Raw genomic sequence first — 27,204 nt, forward strand, 5'->3', positions numbered from 1 at the left:
GACATTTTAGTGCCATCACTGTACCTTCATTCAAAATTATTACCACTTCACATTTCAAATACTAAAGAACATCAAGCCAAACTTCTCATATATATGTAAAATATGTATGGGTGTTTTGATTCTTTACCACTACTTCATGGCATACTATTATGCTTCTTTTAAAGAAAAATCTGTTTTGATAAATGGTTCCAGACATCTGGGTGACTTGTTTAAGTTGACAGTCATTTGAATTTCTTGTTGGGTCTGAAGATAGAAGTAATCTTTGCTAATTATTCAATTTATTCCTTCTGGATGAGAACACTGAAATGTACATGGTCTGTTCTAAAAGTAGTAGGACTGGCTTTTTCCTGGGCGAACAGGCAGACGAGAGGCGGTCTGCGCATGCAGGATCGGTGGAGGGGGATATTGGTAACGCTGGGAAAAATTGGCAGTTGGCTGTTGAAGAGAGCAGGTCGCTTGTACTGTGAACACCTGTCGAAACACCTCGTCACAGAGAATCATGGAGCGTTTACTGGAGCAGTGATACGCAATCAAGTTTTGTGTAAAGCTTGGTAAAACAGGCAAAGAGACTCACGACATGATTAAGGAGGCTTACGGTGATGCTGCCAGTAAGTGGCAGAGCACAGGATGGCACACCCCTGCTTCCCCATGCCCCAAGAAAGAATGAATGAGCAAATCCAAGCAAAAGTCCATGCTCATTTGCTTTTTTGATCAACATGGAGTCATCCACAAAGAATTTGTACCACCCGGACAAACAGTTAATGCAGTTTTTTACGTGGAAGTCCTCACAAGACTGCAAAAACGCATTGCTCGTGTCCGCCCAGCCATCGTCAACAATTGGCGGCTGCACCATGACAACGCGCCGAGCCACACAGCGTTCCGCGTAGTGGAGTATCTTGCCCAGCACAAGGTGGCAACACTGCCTCAGCCCCCCTACAGCCCCAACTTGGCCGCGCCAGACTTTTTTTCTATTCCTGAGAATAAAATTGACGCTCAAGGGGAAGCATCACGCATCGGTAGAGGCGCTTCAAAAGGCCATGACGGGGGAGCTAAACAACATTCTGGTCCAGGCGTTCCTGGAGGCGTACAAAAACTGGAAAACTCGTTGGCAGCAGTGTGTAGATGCGGAAGGGTGCTACTTTGAAAAATTCTAATCATTTGTTTTATGAATAAATTCTCAAATTTTTTTAAAAATATGTATATATATATTTTTAAAATGAGTCCTACTACTTTCAGAACAGACCATGTAGATATTTATTTTAAAGACAAGATTTAACATTTCTGCTATTTTAGAGTATCTCTTACCAGGGTATAAAGTGTCAGCATTTACATTTGTCTGTAATGTGCAGTTACCCCGAGGCTCTCAATTGCATTAACACAGAAGCAGTATTAACCCTCAAATATTCTAGACAAGTTTTAAAGTTTAGGAGCAACATTAGAAAGCTGAACTACACTGCAACCAACTATTCCAGCCAACTTTCCGCTTCCAAATAATCTACACATGATTTGGGCCTCTTGTATGAACGCACAAGACATTTGGCTACAGGTCTCATTAACATTCTCAAGTCATCTCTTCCACTCCTCTTCCTTTTTGAAAACTTCAAGGATTTATACTGTGAACTTCCTTTCCCAGAATCCTTACTAGTATCCCAGAATAATCTGTATTTAATTAATTCATATTAGCATAACTTAAAGAGTTGGAAAAACAGAAATTTACAAGTTTATTCATGATGGTAAGTGTGATGCAGTAACTAATTGTAGGGAGTACATCTGCAAACAATTACACATGCTAATCTTTCTTTGGCACTTCAGTACTTGGCACCATTTTTACAAACTAAGGTCACTTTACCTGGAAAAACATATTCCTATGCCAAGGAGTCAAGTATCTTCTCTATTAATATTTTAATGTGGAACATACATAACTTATTCACTTGAAGTATTTGAAAGAAGTTGACCTGCAGTGTAACTATTATACAAATGCAATATAAAAATGGAGACAAAACTACTAAATCCCATCTAAACATTCAGCTTGTACCAAAGTGAAAAAAAAAAACAAAAAAAAAAAAACACTTGTAAAGAGAAAGAAACCCCTGTAATAGAAAAAGGTCTGCATTTATTAAGGTGAGCCTTATATGTGATTTTGTTCTTGGTTTGAATAGCAAGAGTAGCAAGGTCGTCACAGAGTGTAACCACACATATCTCAAGTAGTGGAATGGACACAGTGAATTTATTCAAGAAAAAAAAAAAAAACACTCGTTTGTCTATAACTTCACCTAAGACTTCAAAGATACTGAAAAATGACCTACCTAAGTTTTTTATACAAAGAACAGAATTTGCTTTCAAAGCATGGAAAAAAAAAAAAGAATAAATGTATTTCTTCTGGGCTATACACTCAAGGCTGGAAGAGGGAGGAAAGCAAAGGAGAAAGAGAGATAGGACAAGAATGGTTTAAACCAGGTCACAAGTTTGTATGCTTAACAATAACTTTACATATACAGTCATTATCATTACAAAAGTATTTCCTCTTCTGAATTAATGATTTGGTTTATTCATGTTAAGATACTCCTAAAACACCAGTTAACTTTACCTTGAAGACAAAGATTTGCTCCGTTTCAGTAAATTATTGGCACGACAAACATGCTACGTGTTAGAGAGATTCATTAGCTAACTGACATATGATTTAACATTTATGTCCCAGGTATTACAAAGTTCTTCCAGAAAGGCTAATGCTTTTACCAGCCAGTGAATTGTAAGTTCTTCAGGAAATTTTAGTGAAAAGTTGCTAAGCTTAAAACTACCTTTCTTGCTGCCTACCCTGCCCTGCCCCTCATTTAGTATTACTTCAGTCCCAGTTTACACACCCAGTAGACTTAGTTTTAGACATAGACTTAATTTTTTAGTTAATTAAAATAAGGACATGAAAAATTCTGTTATGTGGTAAGACTGCAATACACATTTCCACATACTTAAAAAGGTTGCAACCACACAACACACCTACATGCATTAATGAAGTTGTACATACTAGAGAAAATAGCATGCAATGTTAATATAAAGCCACTGAGATCAACTTTCCAGATAAAGAATTAAATTGTGTTACAAAAAAACAACCCCCAACAACCCAGTCACTAAGCATTTAGTCATTCCTAATTTCTGAGTTCCTCAAATCCCAACATATGGGATACACTGCTATAAGTAGTCAAACAGTGCTGTAACAAATAAAAGCAGCTTTCTAAAAAGCTCAACAAATGAGGGGGATGTATGTGTCAGGAAATAACACACTTTTGCCAAGAAGGGGCTTATTTAATTCAACTATTTAGCAGTAGTGTCTAATCATGCATGTCACATTTATTAAAAAAAAAAAAAATCAATACCCATTTCACTTAATTCAGCTAAATTGCTTTTGAAAATTAATTAAAAGCCAGGAATGTTTTCCATATGTCATTTAGGAGTTATGTAAGAAATACTGCTGCTGTCACTGTCAATTTGAAGCAAGTTCCATCATTAGTCATTAATCATAAAATAGATTCCGGATTTCTTCTTCACAAATTCTGCTTTACAACAGGAGTGGGTTATGTTACTTGGATTTAAACCATTAAATCATGATTTGTCCAGACTAACAGAAGTTTTAATCAGTTTTCATATTACTGCGTGCTTTCTGCTGGTCTTACTATCTTGCCTTCCTAAAGAGAAAGAATTATCTCTGAATGTTTTACTGTGTCTAGGAAATGATGTCTAGAGCCATAATAAACTAACCCAGTCTTTCAGGTGATAGTTCAAATCAGACAACACACCACTTTTCTTTGTCCCTCTGGCACATTCTGTTTATTTTCTTTGGCAATTTTTAGGTATGCAATAAGGGAATATACTCTATGCAGGCCATTCTGTTGAGACCAATTTCAAAAACATTACAAAGAATTAACAAGCACTGTGCACTTTGGTGTCACCAAAATTCAACACAGAATGATTTATCCAGAAATAATAATAGAGAGGTAACATAACAGAGATGATTTGCTGGTAATAACCAATCATCAAACTGAATGACAGGTCATCAATATAACAAGTTCACAACACCTGAAGTAATAAATCACTGCAAATTACAATGGTAATTTTAAGTAGCCAACTCAACATTTGATTTCCCATACATGCCCCAGTAGTTTTAAAGTACTTTCGATATGATTGGCAGAAGACATTCAGTGCTTTTATTAACTGGAACTACATAATGAAAAATAGTTAAAATATTTGTTCATTATGTTCCCTGAATTGATTTGGAGTCAAAAAAAATCAACATTCCTATACTGCAATGAGCTATTTTTGCTCCCTCCCCCACATTCAATCATGTCAAGGATATGCAAAGCAACAGTCGATCATTTTTGCTATTCCCTTTTTCCTCTATATACACCACCTGGTTTAAAGCATAGCCATCCAATGAAGCCAAGCACATTTGTGTTTAAAGTAAGGACAAAAAAGCTGGATACAGCAATTTTCTTCACCTGACGTAGCTATTATTCACATTCATCGTAATTTGAGTCCCATGAAATTTTACTCCACATCCTACTCCCACATTACTTTTTTGTCCTCATAGTTCAATTTTAGGCTCATGACAAAATAAAAATATTAATCTGGACACTGACTGTTTTCATAGCAAGTTTACAAGAGGGGAAGAAAGATACTGAGATACTTAAATAAAGAATGAAAATATCATCTGCTTTTAACGGTCTGGATAATCTTTCCTGCTAAAATAAGACAGTCCTAATGGCAGATTTCTTACTAGAAGAAAAATCTCAGTTTTCTTGTTCAGATACAGAGCCTCAGCTGAGCTTAACTATATAGTATCTGTGTTTAAGATATATGTAGACTGCATAAAAGCATTTAGCATTTGCAACAGACTAGCCTCCTACGCAGGCACTGAGCTAATCAGGTATATCTGAGAGCTACCATAAAAACTAGAATATGAAAAAGGAAAAACACTCATCAATTGCTTACAGCAAGCCATGCTAACGCTTCAGAAAAGGGAACAGCACATCCTAGAATTTGGTATCACTGCCTTGGCCATGCTCGCTCCAAGTTCAACAGAAGATGACAAAATTTTTCCCCCTCTCCTCCCTTGTTTTAACACGCTACTTCTACGTGAGCACATATTAACTAGTCATCAGCTCCTCCAGCAAAGCACTGGAATAGGAAAATACTCAGTATATGCTGCCATCTATCAGAAAGTCAAGAATTTTCCATTTCAACTGAGGTAAGCAAGTGGGGAGGTTCTGGAGAAGGCAGGGAGGCTGCTGTACAAATAGCAGCCTGTTTTCTGGTTATAAATGCAAAAACACAAAAGCCACTATATAAAACCACACACAAAAAAGAGCTTTCAAAAGTGGCACTCATGTCCAAGCACAGACGACAAAAACATGAAGCTGTGATTTGGCAGTCCATGAAAATTGCCTCTGGCACGTGCCACGAAACAGAAACTTTCTCCAAGCAATCAGACAAGAACCTTCCAGAATGTGAAATAGTAATAAAGCAAGATGAGAAAGGTGCACTTAAGACTGACAAAACCATGGCAGAAGAGCTAGCGTTCCATATAGGAGAAACTAAGTTCCCCCCAAGACTGCCAATAGTCTTACTTTGTAGCCAAGAATGTTTTATAAACTGCTTTATAAAATGTTTATAAAATGTTTTATAAACCACATCAGTACAAGGGATTTATTTTGCTGAGCTGACACAAGTAAATTTCAATAAAACCACCAGGTCATATTAGTATTTATTCAGTAATTCCAAGGAAATTAGAAAAAAAATTAGTAGTATGACATGATGGCTTACCTCTCAAACTGACGTTTGTATCAGGGGAATGACACCTGACAAATTGTGATCCTATACTTTAAAACGTGCTCTACTGTTCTTTTTTGTTGTTGTAAGAGCAGAGCAGTAAGTTTAAATTCTGTATTGGATAAGTTATCAGTTGTGATAATGAAGAACAGAATTAAGAGATATGAGTATATATGATACATTGCAAAAGAGTCAGCATCACCTCTGTAGAGGAACGCCTCACCTTGCAAGTCTACTGCAATCAAATCATCAAATCATATTAATCAGATCTATGACAAAACAGAGTCCTCTGTATGTATTACTAACAGGTAGGAAGGTGCAAAATACAAGAATGGATTATATATTCATACCAACTTATTCATAAGCTATCTGAAAATGCAAGTGAATAGCACAGGAATAATTTGCAATTGATACAAAATTATTTAGGACAGGCAAAATTAGATTGAAGAAAGTTGCTGAGAAAACCCATAATACATGTAGTCTGTGCCTGAGATACAAGGTAAGAACTGAAACCAAGAGCAGTAACTGCCAAGTAATTCTTGCAGGAAAAAGCAGCACAAAGATCAGGTTTAAATTAGGTGTTACCTCACAGGAAGAGGCTAGAGACCCACCCAGTAGTTTCAAGGAGTCAGCTCAGTGGCAGACACATCCATATATGCAGAATAAAGCGCTAACAAATACAATGACATGCTCTGGTGTGGTTTTTAGCTCAGAACTCCAAAAACTGAAGGGCAAAGGATGTGGAGGAACAGAACACTGCACTCTTCATAGTTACCCTATTTTTATTATGCTTTTACATAAAGGTCTTCGCATTCATTAAACAGATGTCTTTGCTCTGCATAAGACAGCCATTTTGAAGTTATAATCTAGATGACCACTGATTAAAAAAAATAATTTTAAAAATCTCCATTTATTGTTCAATTAAGATTGAGCTATAAACTACCACTACTTGGTCTAGACATCCCCAGGGCAGTCTTAATGTTATTTCTACCACAGGAATGTGGATATCACTGTAATAAAATAGAACATTTAAGATCGCAATAGAAATCTTATCCTCGAATATGCATTTAGGGAGCACGCTAGAATTGTTTTGAAACTAGCATATAATTCTTCATGAAAGCAAGCTGATGTTTATGAGTCTTTTTTCCCCTCAAACTATTAAAAAAAAAAAAAAAAAGTTAAATCAACATTCATATCATAGCACAGAACCTACGCTCTCAATTCACTAGTTCATTAACAAACAAAAAAAAGAAACCTATTATTCCCAGCAAGAACATTTCTGCACCCTAGAGCATACTTTAATAACTAATGGCACTTTAAACTTCAACCCAAACTTCCAATAAAAGCCAAGTTGTGGAGCATCCTATGACATATGCTTTAAAACTGCATGGTCTTGCATCCTACCTTATGCCACAGCAAGTTTAATATTGTAAATTAGGTGAATTAATTGGGCTTTCCAAAATGAAGCTTCCCAACAACAGTCACAGAAAAGCAACATTTTGGCAGGGAACAGAATTAAAAGACCATTTGTTTCACAAGCAGTCATCTCAGCCATTGCTACACATGTATACACAAGAAAAATATCTTTAACTCCCTAAAGACAAAAATTAATTTCCCTGCAGAAAGAGCATTTGCATATAAAAGCTATCTAGCCAGACAAACAAGGAAAAATCAGAAATTCAGCTCCCCAAAGAATGTGAAAACACTTGCTTCAGCATGCAACGCTAAGTTGATTCTTAAGTATGCCAGACAGTAAGTTACAGTACACTACTTCCAGTCTTTAATAATGCACTGAATAGACACTGTGTAAGCCAGCTACTTTGATGCACTGATATCATTCATTATAGATGTATGCAGGAGACCAACTCTATCACAGTTTCTACTTCGAAGACCTCTCTCCTGTCCAAAAAACGAAGTAGCATTTTGAGTTGTACATGACACATCATACAGGAAGACAAAGGATCTTTGTCAAGGACTTCTTACCTTTCTTACCTTTCATAGAAGAACAGAAGAAAAACCCTCTCCACTTCAAGTAGGTTATATTCAGATACAGAGACAAACTCAAAAAATGCAGACAATACACAACAGCAAGACCATAGCAGTCAGCACACAGTTTCACTGATGAAAACAACAACAAAAAAAACACCTGAAAGTGATATGCATTTATAGAGTCATACAAAATGCAAAGAGCAACATAAAAATAATAACAAAACAGCTCACACACAATGGTTTAGAAAGTTTAACGCGTCTAAAGTGACATGTTAATTTGACAGTGGGAGCAACAACCTTCATGTGCAGTGTATTCTTAGCCAATAAATCCAGGCGGTACATAGATATTTTAATGATTTCATCACATTAAAAACAAAAAACAACAACAAAAAACACACAACAAAACAAAAACAAGCAAACAAAGAACATGCAACAAAACCAATGATTTGCAGGTACGGTAGCATCATGAATGCATGGAAACACAAGTCAACACTGCAGCCTGCCCTATCAAGGCTTACTAAACTACCAGGGACATTCTTCCTTTCAGACCATTTTCCCCCAGATCCAATTTAAGGCCATTATTTCTTGTCTAACTACTAGAGACACATAAAACCAATTATTCCATTCACTTTGCTGTAACCATTAATGTATTTCTAGAGTTACTTTCCCTTTCAGCTATCTCTTCTGTATGCTACATAATCTCACTTTATAGGCTGTCTCCTTACCCACCTCTCCATTTGGCTTGCATTATTTTTTGATGTCTCAGAAGTTTTCACTCCCTTGATGTAATTTCACATGTGCAGTTGATTATTCTTACTTATAGTCCACACATGAGCTTAGTCATTTTACTAATTCCTACAATACATTTTAGGTAACTTGTGGAAAAAAAAAAAAAAAAACCACAGCAATTTGCATATTCTGAAATCCACTACTGTCTTTCAACAAGGGTCTAATTAAACTCTGAACAAGTTATGAAAGCTCCTGCTCTAAGGAAGTAGACTGGGGACAACTGTCTTCCACAATCCAAAATCTGCAGCACTGATGAAATCACCGAGACATCTCATTCTCAGTAGGCAAACTTCATGTTTCTAGTACTGGTTATTTTCCATCTTTCCACAGTTAAAAATATACTTAGAAAATAAGTCTTAAATGATTTTATAACAGCCGAGACTTAAACAGTAACAACCTCCAGATACTAAACAATGGATATCTAATCACAGATACACTTATAAACACAGGTAACTAATAAATGATGGAAAGAGAAGCTGACTAGCCCTCAGGATTAGCTATGTACCCACTACATACTAGCGCCAACAATCTTACAATGGAAACTTCCACCACACATTACTAAATGCAAAGGAATTCTGCTCTATTTTTAGAGCACCTCCAACAAAAGGTTCTGCAGCTGAGGATGGATCTATGCACTGCTCTCACAATAAGACAAATCAATAGTACAGCAACCGCTGAGACTCAGTTTCAAGTCCTATCCAGCATGATCAATTTGTGCAAGAAAGAATACTAACAAGATTGTCCTCCAGCAAGGACATAAGAATTAGCAAATTATTATTATAAACCACTACACTGCTGACAAGGAAATCAAGATGCTTTTGAAAGTCAATTAATTACAGATAGGCTTGAAAGGGATCTTATGTGGAAAGCTTATTGGACGATATACAGCAGGATAACCTCCTATTGCTCTTAGGATAACACCCACACTTTCTTTTAAATGGAGAAAATGCATCACTAGAATATGTACATCCCATCAATAAATTTCCCTTTTGTGGAGGAATGTTTAGGCTATTTTACAAGCGCACAAAACTGCTTTAGTTTTTCTAAAGCAACATTACTGGTATGAACATTCAAAATACTTTATTGATCTGCATGACTTGTGTAAATGTTTTATTTTTTTTTCTTGAAAAAGGCAAACAGGTTTTTTGAGGTTCCTTCCTTGCTGCTTCCTGGGGATGAAGAAAACAGAAGCTACAGGAGGACTGCAAAATGCACACAAACCCTGGTGATGATAGTGGACATTGTGGTTTGGGAGTGGTGCAAACACTGACAAATATCCTCAACTTCTAGACAGAAGTATAACTTCATAATGACAGGTATCAGAAAATATCACCGGATCAAATATCTAACTATACATCTCTTTACTCATCATCTCTATTTTTTTTTAATACGAACTTGTTTTGATTAGCAACTCCAAAGATTTACACTTTAAGTACATCAGTTGTCTAATGGAGTAATAGTGGTACCAATCCAACCTGTTAATTTTATTAATACATCAGTGCTGCACCAAAAAAAAAAAATGGACTGCCATTTCCTTAAACGGAGAGAGTTATTTACTACCTATTCTATTTTAGAAGTTACCTATGTATAGTTTTATTTTTATGTGGGTGCTCACTCATTCCAGAAAATAGGGCAAGAGTAGATAAAGGAATCTCATTGTCAATGTAACCCCCTGAAGCATTCAGAGAGCTTTTGCTCCTAAAACTACTGCAGAGGTGATTGGTTTTAATGGGACTTCAGCGCCAGATGTCTACGTATCAACTTCTACAGTAACTGAGGCTGACCAAAGAGGTCAATCTCCAGGACACTCCTGAGATAGAAGTGGATTCAGCAAGGAAACAGACTCAAAAGTTTCCCAAAAGGATAACAACCTAGCAGCACTACCAAAACATAAGCAATACATTGCATTCGCAGTCTTTGCATGCAACAAGATGAATCAGAGAAAAATGAGTTGAGTGCAAGACTACACTAGTGGCAAGCCCGGCTTTGCTATTAATTCCATAGATACATACTGAGGGATTAAATTTCATAAGAATACAGAGATCAAAGAAGGAAATCATTAAGTATGAGGTCACATAAGAAGGGATACAGCATTTATAAAGGAATAGACTGGTCATAATCTGGAGAAAACACAACAAGCCATGTAGGCACAAAAGAAAGTTTGGCCAAACCCAGTCCCTCCTCTCAAATCACTGTAGTCGATCATTTAACTCAAGGTTAAAAAGCTACACAGGAATTCTGAAACAGAAATCAAGCTCATAAGCTACCAATTAGTTCAGCCTACTGTTGAAGCACTTCAGGGCTACTCTAGCCCAACTAATTATTTTATTCTTCAAAGACCTTTCCCAGACTTAGAGACTGTTTTTCCCCTTCCAATATGTTTCGCTGCTGGAAGGAGGGCCAGGTGTCATGGAAAGAATACAGGGATGCTGTTCGTGTTTGTAGGGAGAAAGTTCGTGTGGCCAAAGCACACCTAGAGTTGAAGCTGGCTGTGTCTGTGAGAGAAAACAAAAAGGGTTTTTTCAGATATGTGAATGGAAAAAGGAGAACTAAAGAATACATAGGGCCGCTCCTTGATAGGGAAGGTCTCCTCACAGACAATGACATAGGCAAAGCAGAGACGCTTAACGCCTTCTTTGCCTCTGTCTTCGATGCCGATGATGGGCTTCGGGACCCAGGGTGCCCTGAGCTGGAGGACCGGGACGGTAGGGATGACAAACTCCCAACCGACCCTGAACGTGTGCGGGATTTGCTACTCCACCTGGATCCCTACAACTCCATGGGTCCGGATGGGATTCATCCCCGGGTGCTGAAAGAGCTGGAACCTCTCTCCATTATTTTTCAACGATCCTGGGAATTTGGAGAGGTCCCGGTAGACTGGAAGCTGGCAAATGTTGTGCCGATTTTCAAGAAGGGTCAGAAAGAAGACCCTAGCAATTACAGGCCTGTCAGTCTCACGTCAGTGCCTGGTAAAATCATGGAGAAGATGGTTCTCGAACTTATTGAGGCCCACCTGGGGGACAAAGCGGTCATTGGTCCCAGCCAGCATGGGTTTGTGAAGGGTAGGTCCTGCCTAACTAACCTGATTTCCTTTTATGATAAGATCACCTGTATGGTGGACCAAGGGAAACCAGCTGATGTGATCTTTTTGGACTTCAGCAAGGCTTTTGACACGGTTTCCCATAGGATCCTACTGGACAAAATGTCCACCATACAGCTAAATAAAATCATCATACGATGGGTGAGCAATTGGCTAACGGGCAGGGCCCAAAGGGTTATGGTAAATGGGGCTGCGTCAGGCTGGCGGGCGGTCACCAGTGGGGTCCCTCAAGGCTCCATTTTAGTGCCGGTACTTTTCAATATTTTTATAAACGATCTGGATGTAGGAATAGAGGGTATTTTGAGCAAGTTTGCTGATGACACCAAACTTGGAGGAGTTGTGGACTCGAATGAGGGTGGAAAGGCCTTGCAGAGGGATCTGGATAGGTTGGAGAGCTGGGCGATCACCAACCGCATGAAGTTCAATAAGAGCAAGTGCCGGGTCCTGCACCTGGGACGGGGAAACCCTGGCTGCATGTACAGACTGGGCGATGAGACGCTGGAGAGCAGCCTAGAAGAAAGGGATCTGGGGGTCGTGGTAGACAGCAAGTTGAATATGAGCCAGCAGTGTGCCCTGGCAGCCAGGAGGGCCAACCGTGTCCTGGGGTGCATCAAGCACGGCATCGCTAGTAGGTCAAGGGAGGTGATTGTCCCGCTCTACTCTGCGCTGGTGCGGCCTCACCTCGAGTACTGTGTGCAGTTCTGGGCACCACAGTATAAAAAGGACATGAAACTGTTGGAGAGTGTCCAGAGGAGGGCTACGAAGATGGTGAAAGGCCTGGAGGGGAAGATGTACGAAGAACGGCTGAGGTCACTGGGCCTGTTCAGCCTGGAGAAGAGGAGGCTGAGGGGAGACCTCATCACAGTCTACAACTTCCTCGTAAGGGGGTGTCGAGAGGCAGGAGACCTTTTCTCCATTAACACCAGTGACAGGACCCGTGGGAATGGGGTTAAGCTGAGGCTTCAAGAGCCACCACAACAAAAATGTTTATTCCTATTTCCCTTCTGTTTTGTTCCACTCTTTTCCTCTATATTGCCTTCTCACTTTACTCCGTTTCGCATATCTACAACCATCTTAACTTCTCCAAGTCAAGAAATCCCTTTGTGTCAGACTCACCTCTTGCATCAATTCGTCTCCTCTCATTTTACTTCTTCTTATAGTAGATTCAGTTTCCATCATACCACCCATATATTAAAAATGAACAAGTCTAACAAAATCCCTAAAAGGTTCTCACTAGGAAAACAAAGATTAGAATGAAAAATTGCATTTTAAAGGTGGTATGTCTCTCAGAGTACATCCTAAATTGCCTCTCATTTCACACAGATTAAGAATATTATTCCTCATGCATCAGTTTAGTAATAAACATGATCTTTAATTTCCTTTATAAAACCATCCAATTTCATTGATATTATGGCAGCTTTTGCATTTTTGTGGGATCTCAAAAAACAAAACAACACAAAACCTGACACTCAACCTTAGGTCAGTTACAGTCCTTCTTCATGTGGAGTGACTCCAGGGTGATAGCCTAAAGGCACTAGTAGCAACTTCCTCAAGGCATCATTTTTATTTCAAAAGACAGTTCGAACACATTTAGGCAATGTGGCAACAAGCTTTTGTTTATACAGAGTCACACATGAGGACCACAGGGATCCAAAGAACAGATGCAAACAGCAGCCTTAAGGTGATGGTGGTGATTCTGATGCTGATGTGATGAGATTCTTCACCTCCTGAACTGAAGGGTTCAGTGTATTTTTAAAGCAGCAACACAGTCTCACATTGCACTTAACACTGAAAATCAGTTTAGTAAGAACAGTCAATTTAATGAGGATATTATACTCTCAGCTGCTATGACACCAAGATCTACAGTTTCCGGACAGCTGGTATAGTGAACTCAAGGGACTTAAAGAAATGTCATGTAGGATGTTAAGCAACTCTACTGCCTACGGTGGTTTCACTCTGGCAGTAGCTGAAAGCCCTAGTTTTAGATTGCACTTCTCATCATTGATACCTGGCTGATGAGCAGGAGCAAGAGAAACAAATACTCATCACAAGAAGCTCTTTGAGTAACAACTCCTCTTGGAAATATGTAGTATTACGCTACATGAACGAGGTGATTTAATTTGAAGTTCTATTTTGCAAAACACAGGGCAATCTTGTTAAAAAATACAAAAACATTTAAAATTCAGCAGGAAGCAATACACAATTACAGATGGGTAACAAAGGAATGGAGAAGCTGTCAAATGTGCTTGAAATGATGAGCTTCACCTAGACAGCAGCAGAAGAGCCTTGTATGCCCTAAAAGCTGTCACAATAGAAAGCAGATGAAGTAACAGGTGAAAATATGAAAACAAAGGAACCCCTAGTGAGGATTTTCAGAGTGGGTTTTAAGATGAAAGAAGAACTAAAGCATCAAGAAGACACCTTCAAACACATGTCAAGTTCTGTCTTGTGCCATGGTTAAACCAATTTCTATATGTAAGTGAAGTCTTTATAAGTCAGCCCAGGAATCTCTACAGTGCAAGTGTCAGCACAGCCATCACTTTTGAAATAACCTCATAGCTTTGACTACCTAAAAAATTAATTCCCTTCAGAATTCTAACTCAAGACACTATCCTATCTGCAATAATAACTTGACCATCGTTGATTTGGAGGTTCCAGCAGACTTTTTCTGGCATGCTAACCTTCTCAAGCTCAATTTACTGTTCAGCTACATCCAACATACCACTCAGTTAGGTCACTTCGATTGAATAAAAAGCAAAGACTAATCCGTGGGTGCTTTTCAGAAACTCACCAACTGTCTGAAGAGATGTGATTTATTCTTGGCTTTGAAATCAGGACAGAGCAATAGGCTGAGAACCAGAGCATAAACATTCTGCTTCTATTCATAACAGATTTCAGCAACACAGCAAGGTCAGAAAAACATTCTTCAGAAGTCAATTTTTGCTGCTGTTTTCCAAATCATCTTCCAGCTAAACAACACTAAATGTAGATGATAATTATTAAAAGTTTTATCATCATGTTTCTGCCTAATAAAAATAATTCACCTAGACAGTGCTATATAAGTCCACAGCATTCCAGCTATTCAAGTGTTGTGGAGTTTGAGAGGAAAACATGGGGAAACTTTGCTGGAATGCATTGAGCTTTCTAGCAACAGTAAATAACCACCTCTGCTGTACATGGAAGAAGGGATAAAACTACAACTTCATTTCCATGTTGCCCATTAGGTAATTCTGAACAGTTGCAGGACGCTGCTATGGTGAGGCCATCCTTTAGGGTTAGGAAGATCACTCTGCTATTATGCCTTAGCCTGAAGCAGCAGCATTCAAAACATCTAGATGCTATATTTAGTAGTAGACGATTGTTGTATTTTCAGTGACTAAGCAGAAGTGAAAGATGATCCTTGCTTCCAAGACAAAAAACAAAAGCACCCAAGGCAATGTTTTTTCCTTCTAGAAATATTAGTAATTTCACTTCTCCAATGATAGTTCACTAACAAGCAGAGTGAGCACTAACCCTGACTTGACACAGGAATAACACAGTACACACAGTACTTCAATCTCACAAGCTGCGGTATTTTTCCTGTAAACATACCATGTAGTTGCTGGAACTCCTAAAAAGCAAATTTTGGAGGTACAAATCAACCTTAAAACTGGTCATTTTGAGTTAATTGTCATGTTCATTTCACACAATATTGATCATTTCAATAAGCATGATGCAAGCTCTTTAAGGAAGATGGTGCTGCAATCTGAAGCTTATATTATGCAACTTGTCTTAATTAGCCACTTCATTGTACAGCATGACTCCATTAGCTGCAATCCGTGTGTGGCTACAGTAAAGGGGTAGACTTTAAGTAGACTAAGTTTTTCCATAACTAAATGTTACTGTTTTAAAACTGGAAGTATTTTATTAGAAAACCAACTTCTTGAAGTTTACTAAGATGTTTGTGGTTTTTTTTTTTTCCTTTTTTTGACAATTTTAATATGCTGTGCAGCTGAGATGTCAGATAGAAATGCTCAGTATTAAAAAGCTTTAAATGAAATTCAGTATAAATTCATTTACAGATAGCTTCTAGACTACTATTTCTTCGTTATTACTATTTATGTATCAAAGCCTTGCATCCCTCAAGAGGCTTTTCCAAGCCCCTGCAATTTACAAGAATAATATGTAATAGTTGCTGACAGAATTATTATTATTAAGGTAAAAGGTCTTATTCAAGAAGAACATATTAAGACAACCCATTTGAAACAAAGTGAATAAATAAAACAATAAGGAAACCCAGTAAATAACAACAGTTCGGTTGGGAAAGCAGAAAGCCGTAGTGCAGCTCAATTCCACATGGGGGACCCAAACATAACACTTAACAGCTCTGACACAGAAAATTATTGAGGCCAGATATCTAAGTTCTGGAAAGAGTTTCAAGTCTTTGTAAAGGTGCATGTCCAATCAGACGATGAATCTTTTGGATTATCATGTACATTAAGCGTTACAGGTACATTAATGTTTCTGATTTCAAGACTGGGGAGAAGAGACAACACACATGAATTAAGAAGTAGTTGATGGTCACACAGGTAAAGGATAAAGGATGAATCCAGTCTACTGGCTCAGTGTCTTGACAAACTTAACTTCGTATTTGCTTCTTGAAAAACTCACCCATTAAACAGGGCTGAGAGGGTTTTAGAGACCCACCATTCCTTAGCATTTGGAAGTTGTGTCATAAAAACAGATACCTATATTGCTTAAATAAACACTCCAAATAGATTCCTGAATGCTAAGATTTTTTTCTTGACACTTCTTTGGTTGTTACATTAGATATTCCAAAATAGTTTCTCATTACTTCTCCCCGGAGCCATTCCCTTCTTAACAGTGACTACTTAAAAAGCAAAGATGACACCCAAGAAGCACTTTAATATTGAAGAAAATTACTTCAAGTTGAAGCACCATGGCAACTAGAAGTTGCTATGCATTTTTAGGTTTATCACTTCTGAATTTCCATTTATAACAAACCAGTGTTATTTCTCTAACACCTAAACACATTGATAGTCCAGCCCTTCAAACAATGACATTTATGAATGGGACTTTCTCATTAATCGAGAATCAAAACAAGAAAAAAGTTCACAAATGTCAATTTTCTGTTTTTTATTGGGAAGAATAAGTGTTGAAATACAGAGGAGAAAAACCCTCATGAATTGCTTATTGCTATAAAACCTATTAACATTCTTGACAGCCCTCTCATGTGGCAAAAACATTGGCCTCACAGAAGATATAGTGCACACATAAGTAAAGGATATGTCAGAAAAGCTTAGAACACGAGTGGACATCATGGTATGGTAAGTGAGGATACCCAGTAGAAATGAACACCTAGCAGAAATATACAAACAGAAAAAAAACTCAAGTGGTTACAGAAAGTCTTTACACCTTCATTTACAAATATTATCCAAGTACAAAATGTTAAAAACTGTACAAGTACAGTGCACACTGAAAGTATAACGAGAGGATACGTAGAAGCTTTTTTTTTTTTTTTAAAGAATGATTTTTTTCAGGAAAACAGGAAGTTCACAGAATTTATAGAATCCATAGCGATACATTTTCAAAGTACTTTGCATGTTTTAGGTAACAAAGTATTATATAGGATATCTGCATGATTGAATGTACCTATACTAACAAAGTCTTCATATTTATGCTGTTTAATACTCGGTCTAATTACTGCACAGAAAAAAAAATGCACAAAATATCCCCAGTTAACAATACAGTTTAGACCAAGTTCTTGTGACTAGGTACCTTAAGTGCCTGCATATTCAGCAAAATATTTTTTTTTAAATAAGCCTGTTTATTTTTAAGTTTTCATATTTCACGTTCATCAGAATTCTGAAATGTATATTTTGTTCTTTTATCTGAACAGTTACTGAACCCAAATTTTTAAAGGGAATATTTAAACACCAAATAATTTTTAAGCACACAGTAGAACAGTAACTAAAGTAGAAAGGCACTATTTGTGCCATAATATAGAAGCTTACCTTTTAGATTTATTCCAGTCCAATTTCTGTGTTGAGAAAAATTGCAATCAGAACTACTTGCTCATTTAAAAAGGGAAAAACTCAAATGAATAAGCAAGTCTACTGTTCTACTCCAAAACAGACATTTTGTGTATTTGCTGCACCGTGCAATTGGGTATTCCTCTTGCATATAACAGTATCCCAGCAATATATAGCCATCAAAGGAGACTGCATCAAGGGCCCAAAACACGTTTCAGTTCAGTGATTCGACTTATTCTAGCTTAAAGAACTCATAAGAAAATACTGTAGACTCTTATCAACTACCTGCATGACAGCTGTAATATGCCAAAATAAATAAATAAATAAATAAAAATATTTCATACCACTTTGTGATAATTCTGCTATCGACTCTTTCTAGGATATAGCACTTTGGGGCTCAGATTATAATCTTTTAAGACACTCAACTGCCAGGATTTGTGTTTACATCTCTGCTTAAAAAGTCAATTTGTTTTGTGAGAACAGTGCATATTTAAAACATATTTCAGCAGTTTACTCTCTAATGGCATAAGGAAAAATACTGCATATTTGCTATTTTTGTTCTGTGTTTTTACAGCTGAGTGTGCCACAACAGTTACTTTTGATAAAAAAAAAGCTATAGTTAGAACTAGCGCTGGCAATCTTTACTCACTTAAATATATCTAAGATAATGGATGTTTTTTCCATTAGTACAACAAGTATTCAAACAAAGCACATACATCCAGTTGCAGGCTGCACAGAACTTACAGATTTTGGATAGTTAAGTGTATATATCGTATTTGTGTAACTATTTTCTTTGCAGCTATCTTTGCTGAAAGCATACAACAACCAGAACAAGGGAAGAAAAAACATAGGCCTTGATGAAATTTCTTACTAGCCAACAAGCTAAACAAAAAGATAAAATGTTTAACAAATTAAGAATTATTACTTTGCTGCCCTACTTGTCATTGACATTTCAAAACTAGGAAGTTTCTGAAGCATCAGCAAAGGATCAGAAAAAGGGCATAGCTGGAGGCTCTCTAAACCTTACAAGAAGTAAGATTATTTGATTTCTGTAAAAGGACAGATGTCCAAATTAGCTCAAAGGTACACTGAATTAGAAAGATTCAATAGTCAAAAAGGCATATACCTTCATGAAATATAAATCCTGAACAGTCACAATCCAAGAAGACTTTTTCATAGTGAGGAAGTTAAGCAGGGAAAAAAAACAGATATTTGTTATTTTATTTTGGCCATTGTATATTTCCTACCAATATATAGCAAACAAAAACCTTGTATAAAATATACAGAGCATAACATGCACATTTAACTGTGATTATGTTAGCAAGTGAAAGATACAAATAGGAGCAGACCTTTAAAGCAAAGCCTTTGGTGACAACAACCTGATGTAAACATGACACATTTTGGTTTGGTAATGATTCAGACTAGTTACAGATTAGTTCCACAGACTGAACACCTGATACAGAACAGCAGGAGAAGGAAACTTTAAGCTACTGACTACTTCCTTCAGTGGCCCATACTAACTGGCAAAGCACACAATAGAAGAATTGATGGGTTGCATTTCCTAGGGGTAACAATCTGTGTAGGAAACACTTCACAGAAAGCGTGCCTCAGCTTATGCAGACTCCCAGCCTATGACGACACAGAGATGTTACGAATTCCCAACAGAGGGAGCTGGCAAAACTTGCATGGTAGCTTCACTCTTCTCAGAAGAAAATTAAGAAATAAACCAACCACACAGAAGAATCTATTCACACTTCTATAGGAAGCTGAATTTAAATGTGTCAGCAGCCAAGATATTTATAAATTGGGAAACGTCATATTACTTTACAAAAAGATTTGAAGGCAAGCAACTGGCAGGATAATTCATTCTATTTTGGATATTTTAATCGAATGTGATGATTAGCTTGAAAGGAGTTCTTTTTTGTCTGCATCTCTCTTCCTGTTTTTTGCCTACAAACCAGAAAAGCATGCTCCAGGAACATCTCAAATAGCTTCACATAAAGTTGTGTTTTGTTCCAGCAAACAACGGGTATCTTAGCAGGCGAAAGTTTTAAAAGGTCTAAAATTAAGTTCCAGTTCCATAATCTTTTCTGATTACTGGGTCTGCTTACAGGCCAATAAAGGACCGTCAGGTATGGCAGATATCATCCAGTGGAGAGGGAATGAGACACTGCAAATTAAAGGCATGCTCCCAATGACCTGTTTTTTTTTTGTTGTTGTTTGTTTGTTTGTTTTTAATCTAAAGAGACTCTCAAGGTGCAGACAGGATTACAAGACAAAAAAAACAACCAACCAACCAACCCAACCTAACTTCGTAAGATTTTGTTGTTGTAAAAGCCACAAAAATTCCAAAAGGAGGACATGCAGAGAAATATAAGAATTAGTAGTCATCCATTACAGAAACCTTCATAACAATTACTTATTTGAGTAACTGAATGTCAGTCGTTGGCTGTTCTGACTTTTCAATTACAAGGGCTCTTCCACTTGTCCCCATCACACAGCACAACTCAGATGCCAAATTCAGTGTCTCAGTCTCATTTATAAGCTACTTTTTGACTGACAGAGGACTAAGACATTTTCTTTAATGTAGTTTGGAAGATAAGAAGTTGGCAGTCTTAAGACTAGACAGCCTTAAAACTACCAGGATTTTAAACACGTTTTCAGTACTTTAAATTACTACAGAAGCAAAATCATATCCTTAATATTATCCAGAAGAAAGAGTTTGATACTTCAGTACTTTCACATGTAAGAGCTGCCAGCATAAAAAGCTGATAAGGATCTATAACTAATTAGTTAATATGGCAGTTGATATCTACTAAAGATAAAATACAAATGAGCAAAACCCCTATACCCAACTGAAGGCTTTTTTTTTTTTTTTTAAGTAGTACTTGGGGAAAAATGGAAATATTAGTTCCTTCAGGTTATTTGAGGTTATGAGAAGACTTCCAACATTCCTTTGCTTCTATACACACACACACACAGTTTCCCCTGAAGAGTATCTAGAAACATATAAGCTGACAGACAGCTCAGAGATGTGTTCTGGCAATCCAAGATCTAAAACAGGTTACAAGAAAGCTAACTGCCTGCCCCATCTTAGTCCTAGGCAATTCTGTTCCTGCAGCATCTTAGGTCAAAGAACAATTTTAACTGGAATGGACTTCTAGGAATCATTTAGTCCTGTTCCCCACTGCACACCGGGCCAACTTGGATCAAGTCACTCAGGGTCTTGTCATGTCATGTCCCACATGGAGATTCAATGATCTCTCTAGAAAATATGTCCTAATTTGTGACTACCATCACAGTAATTTTTCTTCTTAATACCTGATTAATTTTCCCCCTGTTGCAGCTTGTGTGTGTTGACTTTCATCCTATCGCTATGCACCTCCAAGACGACTATGCTTACCGTCAACTCAGCCATCAGTACACATGCTGAATTGTGAACTGATAGCCATGGTGTTACTTTATGATGAGCTGAAAGTCAACTCATTAAGCAATCAACCCAACTTGGGAGCTCATTCACCAATTACCGTCACAGGCAAAACAGATTCAGTGTAAGGGAGATTAACATGATTTATTGCCTATTCTTAACAGACTAGGGCAGTGAGAACTAAAAGCAAACTAAAACCACCTTTGCACTCCATCCACCTTCTTCCTCCTCCTACCCTTAAGCAATACACGGGATTGGGGGTTGCAATCAGTTCATAACATTGCATATCTCTGGTGCTCCTTCATCTTCACTCTTCCTCAGCTCCAGCTTGGGGTCCTCCCACAGGATGCAGTCTGCTCTGCTGCGGGACCCATGGGCTGCAGGGGGGCAGCCTGCTCCACCAGGGGCCTCTCCACAGGCCGCAGGGGAACTGCTGCTGCGTGTCTGGAGCACCTCCTGCCGCACTCACCTTGGCGCCTGTGAGGCTGTTTCTCAGTCCTCTCTCCCAGCTCTGTTGCACAGCAGTTTCTCTTCCTTAAATCTTCTCTCCCAGAGGCCCACCCAGCATCACTCCCTGGCTTGGCTCTGGACAGCAGTGGGTCCCTTTAGAGCTGTGTGGAGCTGGCTCTGATCTGATATTGGGTAGCTGCTGGGCTCTGCACACAGAGGCCACCCCTACAGACCCCCTGCTAGTAAAATCTTGTCAAAAATCCCTCTACAGATAGCTAGTCAACTGTATTATTTCAGAAGCTAAAATGTTATTTCACTGATTGCTAACCACTTAAAGTAAAATAAGTTAAATGAGGACAACAGAATACACACAGGAGGACTGTCCAATGAGGCCAAATATTAAAAAAATCTTGAAAAGTTGTACCAGCTTCACAAATATCGTATTCGTGGTATGTACTAGAAGTGTTGCACCACTAACCTTATTACTAACATAAGCATCCAGCTACGAAGTGCAAAGCACAAAACTTTTCTTTTAAATGCAAAATATATGTCTTCCAAGAGTCATATGTGTGAAACATGCTTCCCCATGAAGAATCCAAAATCTTGAAAGCTAAATAGCTTTTATAAGCACTATTTCAGGTCAAACCTTCCTTCTGCACTTGCACTTTGTTTCTTTCTGTGGGTTTATTTAACTTATGAATTCTTATATTACACATCCTATTTATCCCCATTCTTCTGGTAAACACTGTGATATACCATTTTCCATACTAAGTATCAGAAGACACTTAGGTTTATGAAAATACTTGAGAAATCTTTCCCAGTTGTATCTTCTTCCAAAAAAGATACAATTTTAATCCTATTAAACAAAATTCACTAAAATATTTTCATTTGAAAAGTTATAAAACCATATTAGACAAAGTCACATTTACAAAGTAATATAATTTCCAGTCATTCCTTCTTTCACACCACCATAATGCATTATTTCTCAAGAAAGCAGAAAAGTTAACATTAAAATTTGCATAAGCCTAAATGGTTGGAAAAAAAAAAACACTAACACAAGAGCTTCACAACAGTGATCATGTACTTGCCCAGAGGCCTAAAACAAGTCTTTCCTGTTGACCACACCAACCATAAAGTTCATAGTTTAGCAAGGAAGAACACACTCCAATTAAGTAGTGGTATACAAAAAGGATGTTTACTTCTTCTTTCTGTGCTAGTCCTTGTCCATTTATAGATTGAGGTAAGATAATTCACTGCCAAGAGTCCTCCGCCCCAGCATTACTCATGTGTTTTAAGTGAGAAGTGAAACAAAACAGCGAGAAGATGCTGTACTCAAAGCAACGCAAAGTGCGAAGCTGGCGTTTTACTACTACTACCTATTTAACTGCACACGGCTATACGCACTTGAAAGACAAGGTCCTAAACTGGTTGCTGTAAACTGCTGCAACTCAAAGTTCATCACCTGCGCCACCACCCAAGTTATGATCACATGAACATGGAGTTGTGCAACATGCTAATAATCTTAAGACAGATCTCGCTAAACTTTTATGTTCAACACAGCTTCATTGCGTAATTCACAACAGCTACAATATTGTTTAACTTGAAGCAATAAATCTAACTTTGCTGAAGAACATTCCCCATTGTCTGAGTTCAAAGCAAATGAATCACAGAAAAGCAACTGACTGTTATGATTGCTTCCAAAGACAGGGTTTCGTATTTGACTGAATACTCATCAAAAGGGAAACTAAGCACCTATGCAAGAAGTTTCACAGTCAATGCTATTTCAGAATGTCAAATCAGAAAAATACAAAAGTTTTGAACTGAGAATAGCTAACACTTGATAGGTGTTTAAGCAAAATATTGAAGGGATTTCTTCATTTGGAAAACAGATTAAACATCCAGACACCTTTTAAGCCATAAAGTGTTAAAATCAAACTAAAGAGAGGAAAATATTACGCAATAGTTCTCTGAAGCCCTCCCCCCGCAAATACCTATACAACAGATGTAATAACAGGATTCTATGTCTCCCAAAGATGAAAAGAAACAAGTGTTGCTTTATTCTTTCAAGTACATTTTTAATCTGAAATCCAGGTGTTTGCTCCATTTTCTCTTAATTTATGTCATGCCTTTTGAAAGAAAAGGCAAGGGCTACAGATTAATGTTTGGCTCATTTCAACAGGAAACTTACATTCCAATTCTCTTGCTTCCAATAGTCAAAATCCAACCTCCCTCAGAAGATGGTCTGTCTTAAATTCTCAAATTAATCTTCCTCATATTTCTGATCTAACGTCTTGACAATCACTATCCTCTCAAGCAATCAAGTTGCAAAAAGTTGCATAAACGCACCCAAACCAATACCTTCAGAACTGGAAGGTCCCTGTGGAACAGGGGCAGCCCTCCGACCAGCACAGGTACACACAGGAGTAATGGCCTGAGCTGATTCAGCCTCTTCACCAGCCACTTACCATTTGAGCCTGTAAGTACTTGAGCTTCCTCATCCTCTGCTAAACCACCTCCTGCAATATACCTAAACAGTAACATTTCTCATAAAATGCTATTTCAATGCAAAAAAAAAAAAAAAAAAAAAAAAAAGCCTCCACACCACAACACACGCACACTGAATTTACTTTAAAACACTCTGTCCAAGAAATTATCATGAGTTGGATAAAAGATCAAAGCCTTTCAGAGAAGGTGATAGTACTGCAGTCATGACTCATGCTTCATTCAGTTTCTGAAAGAAATGGGTTTGATCAAGTGAAAAAGCTGCAGGCTTGACAAGTCAGGGATTCCATTATTCTATTCCATAAATGAACTGCCCTATTTTTAATATTCTTACAAATAGTTTGCCATGTCCATATGAAACAGATTACATTCAAAAAGAATCATCTCAACTTTTTTTCCATGGAGGTCCGGGGGTAGCTCACTTATTCCCCCCTTTCCCTTCCCCATTCAGAACAGCTACTGCTACCACAGCATAGGCATCTGGGGTTGCTTGCACCAAAACGACAAACTTTGATTTATGCACCCCATACGAATTACTTAGGACTTCCTCCTGTCTACTCTTCATTGCAGCACTTTTTCATCTACACTTCCAAGTTTTCTTTAGAAGCCTGAAATAAAATCAGCTGCTGTGGATGCCTTCCACTCTTTGGAAGGCATCTACTAGACAGCCCTCTCTCTACTCTACTCACATGTGGTAAGCCCTTTAGGACATGTTAAAAATGCAAAAGCACAATGGAAATCTGTAACAGCAATCAAATGGAAATACCAGCACACAGCACAGAGCTATTGCAGTATTGCAGTTTTGGTCTGGGACTGATACAGAAGTATGCCAGAGATTAAAAACCAAAACAACCCCAAAACAAATAAATATGCTCTCTTTAGGCTCCAGAAAACACACTGAGGAAGGACTTCTTGAGTGAGTAGTGGACTCATCTAACACAGCAAGGGATTTTAGGCATTTTGTAATATTCTTCCCACACAGAATAGATCCCTCTACCTGGTCCCTGTTTTCACAGAATTTTGTAGGAATTAATCATCTGTGTGCTGTAATCGACATCAGGCATGCCTGAAATTAATTTCTTATTCAATGCTCATTAGATGAGAATTAAAGATGCATATCAGTGCCTCTCTCCATAGTCACATTTGCCCTCTATTAATAATAATATTATTATTATTGCTTTCCTTTGGCTGATAATCAGGAGAGAAGGAAACACCAAGCAAGTCAACAGTCCTTTAGTAACAGTCTCAAAGAGCACTTCAGCTAAAAAAGACAGCCATCTCCAGGTCCCAACAGCTATAGGACAACATACAGGGAAAAGGGAGATAGGCATGTGAGGAATTAATCTATTGGATAGCAAGGTAGTAATTACAAAAAGATATTCAAAGGGGAAAAAAAATGCATCAAAAAAATAGGGATGAATCCATCAGTACATGTATTTCACACAGAAGTCCATGTTCCGAGGTGCTCAAGTGAGTCCAGAGAAGGGCAACGAAGCTGGTGAGGGGTCTAGAGAACAAGTCTTACAAGGAGCGGCTGAGGGAGCTGGGTTTGTTCAGTCTGGAGAAGAGTAAGGTCACTCAGGGACAGCCTTATCTCACTCTACAGGTACCTTAAAGGAGACTGTAGTGAGGTGGAGGTTGGTCTATTCTCCCACGTGCCTGGTGACAGGATGAAGGGGAATGGGCTAATGTTGCACCAGCGGAGGTTTAGATTGGTTATTAGGAAGAACTTCTTTACCAAAATGGTTGTTAGGCATTGGAATGGGCTGCCCAGGGAAGTGGTTGAGTCACCTTCTCTGGAGGTCTTTAAAAGGTGTTTAGATGTAGAGCTCAGTGATATGGTTTAGTGGAGGACTTGTTAGTGTTAGGTCAGAGGTTGGACTTGGTGATCTTGGAGGTCTCTTCCAACCTAGATGATTCTGTCATTCTGTGAAATGGAACTGTTTAACTTTTAAATAATACTGTAAATACAAATTTAACTACATTTACTTGTGATGTGCACTGCAACAGACTCCAGACCAAATAAATTAACAAAGTACAGGTTGTAATAACAAAATCTGCAAATTTAAAGAAGCTCTGACTTTTTACTATATTTGCAGGTAATAATTACAGCTACAATAGGAAAATAAAAGCTGTAAGAAACAGAAGATAAGATTGCACTATTTTCTAGCCTACTTAAAGGTTAGTACAAATGTCTGAAAAACTGTTTCTAAAGAGCAAAAATAAAAAAGCACCTCTATCACGTCACAATAATATTACAGAAAGATGTTTAATAACTAAAAACCTATATACACGTAAGACTTCACAACATGCAGTTTGCTTGAATGGATTGTATCAACGAATAAATCAACTCAAATGATAAATACATAATGGTAGCTTATATGTGCACTGTTACCATATAATAGGAGCACTACTCTTCTTTAGCAATGTTTAATGCAACTTATTTTGTGCATATTATATTATTGAGATTCCTCATGAGCAGCAATCCCATTAACCTAGCTGAATTATTAGCTACCTAGGTAAAAAAAAAAAAAAAAAAAGAGGAAATGTATCATTCCTTAGTTCTGCCTTCTGTGTTTATATAACAGAAAAACAATATTTTAGACAACACAGCATGTAGCAAGCCACAAGAAGTCTATACTTGCAACTGTAAGCAAATAATCAGCTACCACTGAATTAAAAAATATTAAATTCTCATTTTGTCTGGTAACACCAATGTGTTTTTATAACAACCAGAAAAGCTGTCACACTAAATCCTCCTCCAGTTCCTTTTAAAATGTTTTAATAGCAAATGCTTCATGAACAGACATGTACATATAAAAGCAGGAAAACAGATGAAAACCTATAACAATCCTGAATAAAATCTCAAATTTCAACATCTGATTCCTTCTTCTGTCCATTCACACAAAAATAAATCAACAATATATACCAAACTGAGAAGTATTACATCATCATCATCCATATTACTGAAAATGTTCATAAAAATACATGAAAGATTTTCCTGCCCATGTAGCTCTCTTTTATCAACTCACTGTCTGCAGCACCTAGCAAGAAAGGAGGCAACTCTGTATGGCTCTGCAGCTTTGCTGTATGTT

The 27,204-nt window shown here is 37.7% G+C and overlaps 1 protein-coding gene and 1 long non-coding RNA gene across 14 annotated transcripts in view; both read right to left on the minus strand.

Moving 5' to 3' along the window:
* Window positions 1-27,204, minus strand: part of PLEKHA5 (pleckstrin homology domain containing A5) — a 166,934-nt gene that overhangs the window by 114,325 nt on the left and 25,405 nt on the right. The gene's annotated exons all lie outside the window — the stretch shown is intronic.
* LOC309873925 lies at window positions 16,909-18,880 on the minus strand. Its single transcript, XR_014316759.1, has 3 exons — window positions 18,857-18,880; window positions 17,713-17,738; window positions 16,909-17,056 (listed from the first exon to the last, which is right to left on the minus strand). It is a non-coding gene; the product is annotated as an uncharacterized lncRNA (long non-coding RNA).

Source organism: Aythya marila (assembly GCF_965140915.1).
Source record: "Aythya marila genome assembly, chromosome: 1".
In the NCBI taxonomy this organism is placed as follows: domain Eukaryota; kingdom Metazoa; phylum Chordata; class Aves; order Anseriformes; family Anatidae; genus Aythya; species Aythya marila.